Source organism: Ixodes scapularis, unplaced genomic scaffold (assembly GCF_016920785.2).
Source record: "Ixodes scapularis isolate PalLabHiFi unplaced genomic scaffold, ASM1692078v2 PGA_scaffold45__5_contigs__length_3442486, whole genome shotgun sequence".
Classification (NCBI taxonomy): Eukaryota; Metazoa; Arthropoda; class Arachnida; order Ixodida; family Ixodidae; genus Ixodes; species Ixodes scapularis.
In genome coordinates this window covers 1,954,544-1,964,283 of record NW_024609874.1, presented here as the reverse complement: position 1 = coordinate 1,964,283, position 9,740 = coordinate 1,954,544, and positions in this window count along the sequence as shown.

The following is a 9,740-nucleotide window of genomic DNA, read 5'->3' as shown; positions in this document are numbered from 1 at the left end:
AGAAGTGGTGAATGGGAGGCCGGAGAAAAAGCTGCAGAAATGCAGCTTGACGAGGCCCCGGGCCCGCCATTCTGCAGCTACGACGGAGTACATACAAAACACTGGTCAAAAAAGAGAAAATCAAATGAACAAATTGAGTATTTGACTGTTTGAAAATTGCACATTATCTATATTTTTAACAAAATATTCGTTCAGAATAGACGGTAAAACATAACTCATTTTTTGTTTTCCATAGTCGGTCCTACATTTCGGAACTTGCCAGGGCTGGTGATTTCTTGGTGATTAATAATCGCTTTTTTTCTTTTAAATCAGACAGTTGATGAATTGTATTTGAGCGTCCTGATGCCGCATATTTATACGCCATCGTTAAACGATAGTTATAGATTTGGTGTATATTGATAATCTTGTATGATTTGAACAGTGACTGCGATAGATGTATATAGGAAACGTTACCTATTATTCTTAGCACTTTGTTTTTGCAATAAGTGCATTATATGTAAGTTTGAGAAAGACGTATAACCCCAGATAAGGGTGCAATAACACAAATAAGAATAAAATAAGGAATTGTACAAAACCTTTTTTACGCTGGATGGAAGGACGTGCCTATGCTTATTTATAATTCCTGCGGCTTTGCCAAATTTAGAACAGAGACATTTCACGTGATTGGTCCAAAGCATATCATCGGAAAAAATGACTCCGAGAGTTTTTACGCTATTTACAAATTCCATGTTTGAAGACCCGAAATTAAGAGGAGTATAAACTCGGTTACTTGAACCGCGTGTATGAAACATTACTGCTTTTGTTTTTGAAGCATTTACATTTAGGGAATTGAACTGAGACCATACTTTTGACTTTGAAAGAAATGCGTTAGCTTTATTTATGAGGCCCTCTTCGGATATATCAGAAAAAAATATACTCGTGTCATCTGTGTAGATTATATATTTACAGTTTGAATCAATGTTCACAATATCATTAATATATAACAAAAAAAAAGAAGTGGTCCTAGAATACTTCATTGGGGCACTTCAGCTAATATGGTTCATGAAATTGATTTCTCGTTATTAATTTGCACAAACTGGGTACGATATTCTAAATAAGATTTGATTAGTGCATGTGGAAGATCACGAATGCCATAAGCATATAGTTCATCTAACAAAATAAAATGATTTATACAGTCAAACGCTTTGCTGAAATCTAAAAATATCCCAAGCGTTAAGGTTTTTTCTTCGAAATTTTTAAGTATTTCTTCGTTTTGAACGCTGTCTCGGTTGACCTAGTTTTTCGAAATCCGAATTGACAATCAGTAATTATAGAGTGCTTATCACAAAAATTAACAACACGAGACTGAATTACTTTTTCTAGACTTTTTGAGAACAAAGAAATCGGAGTCATCTCGATACCAAGCTTCGGTGAACATTATCACGTCAAATGAGCATTCAAAGCATTCAAGAATTTTACAAAAAAATAGGAGATATTTTAATGAAGTGACGAATTCTTGTTGTGTTAAATTGCCACGTGTGACGTAAAATCCACTAAGATAAGAAAATAAATCGGTGAGCTTTTTTTCGCATCTCCCGGTTTTGCGGTGAGCTTTTCTCCGGTGAGCTTTTCTCCGCCGCCCGACAAGGGGGACCCTGAGGCTGAAATGGACGTGCTCCAATTATAAGAGCGGATAGTGCTCTAGAGGTCTCCACCTTATCGGCACATCTGTCTTTATTCAAATATAACCTTCCCTAGTCAATCGCAAGAGATGATGATTCTGGACTCGGGGTTGGCCAGATGATCTATTTGCGGACACGGTCGACTGACATTCGGTCGGTTCCTCGTTTTCGTGTCGTTAACTGGATTGTGCCTCTAGACTGTGCCTCTGGGAAATATTAGACGCGCGCGCGGCGCCGAATATTTCCCAGATGAGAGCTACTACGCAAGCTCAGAACGCGCTCGATATTTCGGTGGACAAACATGGCGGCATGCAGAAGGCGACATCACTAACGTCCCTAGATAACACGGTTCTGTCAACATGTTCGTTACAGGTACAGGACTTGCTAGATACAACCTGGCCGTCGGCGAACGCCTCAGAAATAGATACACTGTGTGCTATCTTCGGAGTGCACACACATTTAGATCTGCAGCACGCGACCGCAGCCCAGTAAACGCCGCACAACGTCCGAATAGTCTAAGCAAGCGTGATGATAAGATAAAGAGTGGCGACGACTCTGTCCACACGCGGAGTGATAAGACCGGGAACAGCTTGGTTACCCTACCTGTTTACGAGAATAAGGGTGGGACTACATTTGTACAATGCGGGACAAAGTTAGTGCGAGCACGACATCCGCACTCGAATCTTGCCAGTGCAAGTTTGACTAGGTGCCATCTCAAGAAAAAGGCAAGTTTAGCGAATTTTTCGTAGTTACGTGAAGAATTTCCTACTGAATTTGTATGTTAGAGGGAAAACGATGCATTTCGCATGTGGAATGACAATCGTTTTAATAATATAATAAAAGCGTATCTTAAATGCACATGCTATCACCTTAATCCTTCGCATATAGTGAAAAATTAGTAAGGCTCCGTGAGGAGCCGACATTTTTTTTTTGCGGGTCTTGTGGTGGAAACGAGCATGGCTTGCGATGACGTAACATTGGCTGCCATTGTGGCTACCTTGCAGCTAAGCGCGTTCCTTCTGCAGCGCCCATTTAGCATCATCAAATTTGCTTTTCCTCGCAAGGAAGAAGTAGGAATGGGCGCCAACATGGCGGCGATATGATACACATTTTGGGACCGAAGTTTGAGACCTGCATACACACATTCCCCCGCACTGAACGTTTTAATATCCAACTTTTGCGTGCGCGCAGAAAAATCGGAAGATGTCGACGATAGCATGCCCCTGCTAACTGTCGTGCCAGCTGTACCCTCATTCACTGAGTTTGAGTGGCGCCTATAGCGCAAAAAAGGGCTCATGCGAAGGACACCACTCGGGACTATAGCTTTGGCTACGTTCTGGAAACAGATTCACGTTTTCTTTCCCGCAGAACACGGGGATGGAAGTTCAATCACCGCAATGTACGGAGTGCGTACAAAAATCACAAGACACACAAAAACAAAAACAAAAATAGCGTCGGTTCTAGTTAAAAACACAAACTCCGCAAAAAAGAAAAGAAAGAAAAACAAAACCAGCAACTTAAATTTATTTAATTTTTATTGCTTTCGAATCTGTTTTACGGGTAAATTAGCTCATGGACATTTTTAGAATGTGGACGTCGATTTCAATAAACCAGTTACCCATATTTCTGTTTTACGCATGGATGGACAGCTTTTCTTTTTTGTAGCGGTCGCCATGTTGTATCTTGACTTAATATAGTTAGTTGGATCAAACGAAGAAAAATAAAGTCTTCTTAAAACTACAGATAATATCACATGAACAGAAGAGCGCGTGTTGGTAACATTGACTGGCAACAGAAATGTTCGTCATCCCAAGTCCCGAGTTTGTTTTATTCTTTCTGTTGCCATGCAGCAAATAGCGGGAAAATAAATCAAACTGCTGAGAGGTCCCGGGTTCGATACCCAGACCAGGGAGATTTTTTCGGTCGCGCACCAGTCACCTATAGCTGTGTCTAAAGATTTCTGTTTGTCATTTGTTTCCCTTCTCCAGGGATTATTATGGCCCTTCGCTCGCTTGCATCTTTGCATTAATTGTATCTTAATTATGGTGATTGGAACCCTCAATATTATGACTCCTCCTGAAAGATAGCTCTGTGTACGCCATAGTCAACCAAAGATCTAGGCCAGCTTGTCGAAAGCTAACTCGCCGACGGCCAACTCGTCGACGACCCATTCGTCGAGTAGGCCAATGTAGAAGTTTGGGCTAGTTGGCATTTCATGATTAAAAATTTAAACAGCGCAAGGGCACGGACAAGAACAAGAAGGTAGACGAGCAAGGCGCTGATTTCAGCGCCTTGTTCTTCTACCTTCTTATTCTTGTCCCTGTGCTTGCGCTGTTTTAATTTGTAATCGCTAATATGCCAATTTGTCACAGGGCAACTCGTCGATGGATAACTCGTCGAAGTGGTCAACTGGTCGCCGCTTTTTCAAAGCTAAAATATATTATTTTTGTCCTGAAATTTTAAGGTAGATACTGGCCTATAGAAAACCGTAATATCGCCGCAGGGTTACTGACCTCCAATATGGTCTTGGTTGTCCAAGATAACTTGCCGCTTTCGCCGGTTTCACGGTGAAGTAAAACTGGCGATTTGTGGCGAAAAGTGAAACTGGCGAAAAGTGAAACCGGCGAAAAGTGAAACTGGCGCCGGTTTCACGGTGGGGAAACTGGGTACTACGTCCCGCGTGAATCACTGTGGCGGGTGTTAGCCTATAAGGCCCACGCTTTCACGCCGCCTCGCTTCGACAGTCTGCGGCTGCTTATGGCAAAAATGTTAACCCACCTGGTTCACCCGTACACGACTCATTACAAAAAAGTAATGAAAAAAAAAAAAAAGGACGATCCCGAGACGACACATTTCTCAACTTGTCTCAAGGTTCTGTCCTCTCTTTGACCTCTTGTAATTTTTCTTTGTCTTGGAATCTTAGGAGGGCGCTCTCCCTTGTCAAGCACAAATAGAAATTTAGCTCATGAGATTACAAGAAACCACGAACTTTTACCAAGTACCGTCATTCAGCCCATTCGATGAATCGCCCTTCGACAGATTGTTTTTTTCGACGAGTTGCCCTTCGACAAATCGCCCTATTACGAATTGGCCTATTCGACGAATTGGCCGTCTATGAGTTGGCCCTCGACGAGTTGGCCGTTGACGAGTTGGCTTTCGACGAGTTGGCTTTCGACGAGTTGGCCTGATTCCGTCGGCGATAGTTTAAGAAAGGCAATGTGTGGGTTCGTATGTTCCCAGGTGTTGCTTGGTGATTGGTCTTTACACATTCCTATTGGCCGTTGCCGGGACCCGATTGGCTGCGGAACCATGTTAAGATGCTGCTAGACTCGCCACGCCCCGCAGCTATCTCCTGCTCTCAGTAACAATATATGAGAAATGGAGCGTCAATCGTTGATGTCGTGGCTACCGACACATTTCCCGCTGGGTGGGCGAGGTGATATGTGCCGACTGTGTCCCGACGCTCGTCATTCTCCGCGACGTCGCTCTATGGGGACTCGAGAGGACGCCGAGGTCTTCTCGTCTGCAGCCGCGCCTGCACGCCCAATGTGTACGTGTCCGATTGAGGGGGTGTACGGCCTCAATCGGACACGCCCACATTACCAGTAGAAACGACGCAGCACTGAAGCGCGATACATTCTTGCTCGCTCAAAACAGAGAATTGGGAACTAAACAGTACACTCGCTCAGAGTCGGCGCTTCTACTACTTTGTTCCATATCCTCTGGTTTAATTATTTGTGCGCTAATTACGTTTTTTTTTTTACTACGATGCGATTCGCTCACATTGCCACCAGGAATCACTGAGGGCGTACTTGGTAAGTGCTCGTTACTTCTTAACGAGGGCAATTATTATACACTCTTAGAAACAACAAAGAACTGTCTTTAGGGGTGTCGTCAGGAACATTTTCCGCAGTAAAATCGGGGGGAAGGGGGGGGGGGGTGTAATAATGCATAAACGTATAATTTATTATAGGGTCGGCTGCATTTTTTATATTTCCCGGAGGAGGGAGGCTCTTTATTCATAGCCCCCCCCTTCCCCCCCCCCCCCCCCCCCACACACACACACACACGTTGTGAATGTCATTTGTCCTTTTGCGCAGTTCTGGAATTTTACGCAAATAAAGTGTGAAGCGTATGTAAGTGAAAACAGCGCCCTCAAAGCCGCTCGCTTTATTCATAGGAGCCGAAGACTCGGTACCAGACATGTTCACGTTGCACTACAAAAGTAACTAGATACCATCACTCGTTAATCGTTCAAAAAGTAACTAAACACTTTACTCGTTATCGCTTCTCAAAAGGAACGCGTTGCTTTACCTCAAAGATAACGAGGTGCTTCTCTCGTCACTTTGACGGGCGAATACAGAAAAGCTTTTGTTTCATGGTTGATTGTTTTTAGTAGTCTTCGCTCCTAAGCAGCAGCTGCCTCTCGAAGTTTTCATCAGTTAGCTTTACCCTCTTCCTTGGGAACAGGCCTCCGACTACGCTGTAGGGTAGTTCTACTGACGCGCTGGAATGAATGGCAGTGTTGTGCTTCATCAAGAGCTGGTGAATCTGGGATTCCCTGCTCTATTTTGTTCTCTCTGCTTCTAATGTTCGGAGTTGACAATGGATTCTCTGCCTTGCCACGTTGGCAACCTCCGTGTTTACGTTCGGTCTGCACACGATTCTAGAAGGTTCAACTAACGAACATTATTGTGTTCTCTAGAGTTCGACTGACGTGTTCAGCGATAAACATTGCTACACTGTCACACTGTTTAATTGTTTTTCGGGTTGCTCATCTGCCTTTGTTGCGACAGACGCGTACTCAGGTTAGAATTCAAACGAGGCTGTTTAAACGTTGTTGTACACGTTCCTTCTCAAAAGTAACGAAATTCCGTCACTCGTTACTTGGCCTTAAAACTACCTAAATACGTTACTCATTCCTTTTCTAAAAAAAAAAAGGAACTGAATATTTTACTCGTTGCCGAAAAAAGTAACCAGATAAAAGTAGTTCGTTACTATGCTCCGCGACAACTTTTCTTGGCAATGCCGTGGAAGGTACAGGTACAGGCGTGACATACAAGAGTGGTGTGAATGGGATCGGCCTTCGCTCGGTCGGCCGGCTGAGCACTTGTTCATTGGGGCCCGTCGGCAGCCATCGCGGAGCCTACGTGACCCTGGGACGCCTGGAAGCGTCAATCGGCACGCGGAAAGGCGCTCCCTTTTTTAGCCTCCTGACTCCTCCGGCTCAGAATGTTTCCCCGCAGTTGCATCACTCTGCCGATGGAAATGGTGAACCAAATGTTTACAAGAAAAGAGAAAAAAAAAAAGAAGTGAAGGCGTTTTCTGAAAGGTGGGTGCAATCCAGCTCCATTCCGAAGCAATTTTTTGTTTTTTACCACGTGTTTTGTGTTTTGGTTTTTCGAGTTATTTTTTTTTTTATGTCTTGCAGCAATTGCAGATATATGCGGTAGAAGAAATATTGAAACTTCACGTCGATAAGCAATTGAAGCTATGAGCGACGGCCCTACAGAATCCTTCATATAGGAACAGTTTTGGATCTCGAACCCTGCACTTTCACTCTAGAAACAACAGGAGTGGTTTCCAGATATCCTGGAACTGGAAGACGGGCCCTTTCCAACATTTGCAAGCTGAAATGACGTGCTACGTCACTACCGAAACTTGCAGCCAGCATGGGCTTTAATTCAGCGAGAGGCTGGCATCTATTCAGTTAAGCGAGTTCGAAACTAACAATACACAGAAAGCTCGTCAGGAATCGAGTCCGCTGAAACCAGTGTCCGAGATGGTCTGATCGGTTAAGGCGGCGCCCCGTATAGGCGAAGGATGCGGGTTCGATCCCCGCTCCTGGCTCAATTTTTCGCCAGCTCTCGTTCTCTTTCCCTTTCCTTGACTTTAATGCAAACATTTGAACAACTCTCTCTCTCTTTCTCCTCCTTATTACTGCGGCTGCGATTTTGCATCTTTCTTCACTCTCCATATACATATTGTGCAGCCGCGTTCCCAGGGGAGGAGAGAAAATACGCGATACTTACTATTTAGTTCGCTAATTAACTAAAATGGCTAATTAACTTTTTAGTTAGTGTAAATACACATATTGTTTCAATTAAAAACTTGCTGAGCGTCGTCGATTGAAAACCACTAAATCAATAATTAAAAAAAAAACACCTTGAGCGCGTGAGAAGCGTTGTATTGCGCTAAAGTTACCACATGTGGGGCAGGTACTATCGGGGAAAAATGAAATGCGAACAGAGGAGCGCGTGGCTCGCGGTACAGGCTGCGCCGCCTGGAAGTGAACCTAGGGGCGAGGGTGCGCGGCCTACTTCGATGTGTTCACGCCTTTCGATTGGCGCTCCCCCAGCTTCGGCAGTGCGCCTCTCAGTGCGCTGAAAGCTGTCACCGCTATCTTTGCCTGCTCGGCGAGTGCGGCGAGCTTCTTTGCACCGCACGCGCTGAGCCAGCAAAGATAGCGGTGGTAGCTTTCAGCGCACTAAGAGGCGCACTGCTGAAGCTTGGGGAGCGCAGAGGGAGGGGCGTGAACACGTGGGAGTAGGCCACGCAGCCTCGCTCCTTGGCTCACTTCCAGGCGGCGCAGCCTGTACCGCGAGCCACGCTCTCCCCTGTTCGCATTTCATTTTTCCCCGATAGTACAAGGCTGGGTCGCTCACAAGAGACGGAAAAATCGCGCGGGCTTCTTAATATAACCGCTAGCCTTGTGCCTGCTTCACGTGTGGTAACTTTAGCGCACTACTACGATTCTCAGGCGCTCAAGGTTTTTCTTGGAAATTGCTTGTATAGTGGTTTATGTACGTAAACCACTAAATCAGGTAGTTCAATCGGCCGCCACAGGGACTGTCAGAAACGGCAAACGCCGTGGCGGCGTTAAGTTTGAGGCACACTATACCTCTTGCAGATATCATTACGACATTAGCCTTTTTTCAGTGCGATGCGTACTTTTCAGAAGAAACGATTTGGCCCGCGTTTCGAGAAACATCCTCCATATTCTCGTGCCTCTAAAGCTCACAAACAAAAATAATAGATGTACACTCGGCATCAAAGCTGTCTAGAACGCTGGAGCAGTGCGCTCCGGACTGCGCGTGCGACATCTGCCGGCGGACGCTGGGCCCAATACAGCGTGCCTCTGAGCATGCGCCGTCATATTGCAGAGCTGGGCAGATGCCAACGTTCGAAAACATAATCTGTAATTTAATTGTTGTGTGTAATTACCGCGTCTCGCTAATTTGCTATGCCAATGTTTAGCGATACTTGCCGGCTGAAATATGTTTATATTCACATACGTTGATTCTATTCGAAATTTACTTATCTGTATTATAATATCTATATCTTTGCGATTCTAACAGCGTCAAACTCCGGCTGTAACAACGAATTGCTTCTCGATTTCTTGAAAACAAAGCGCTCTAACGGTATCTTTTTTTTTTTTTTTTTTTAAGCAGCACATTATGCAAGCAGGCAGTCGAGGCTTCCGAGAGCCAGCTGTTGCTCAAGGTCACAAAAGTGTGACTGGTGGCAACAATAAATGCTTCCGTAACACTTGTGTTTTGTGTCTTACCCTAAGACTGTAAGGTAGAAAGTACATGGTCAAATTATCGCACAAATAGAAAGGAACAGTGAAGAGGGAAGAGAGAAGAGACAAGCGCAAACTCACAACTCGTTGTATTGGAGGAAGACAAAGGAACAGCCCTCGGTATCAGCTCGAACCGAGGCCACGCTCGCACGGGGGCACCCGAGCACGCGGAGGACACACACCATCAACCACACTCAAACGACTGTACAAAGGCAATTTCGATGGCGGACACAACACTCGCCTAGGCGGAGTATACTATAGGCTTCAAAAATTTCCCTCGTGTGTTTTTCGGGGAATCTCGAAAATTGGCAGACGCTGATCAGCTTCGGCAGCTACTTGAACGATTTCCAAACCTTTTCAGCACAGGCAATACAGATTTGGGGCTGACGTCAGCAGCAACACACCAAATCGTGACAGGACATGCTGCTCCTGTACGGCAGCCTCCTCGGCGCGTTCCTCTCGCTCAGAGGTCATGCATCAACGACATGGTGAAGACG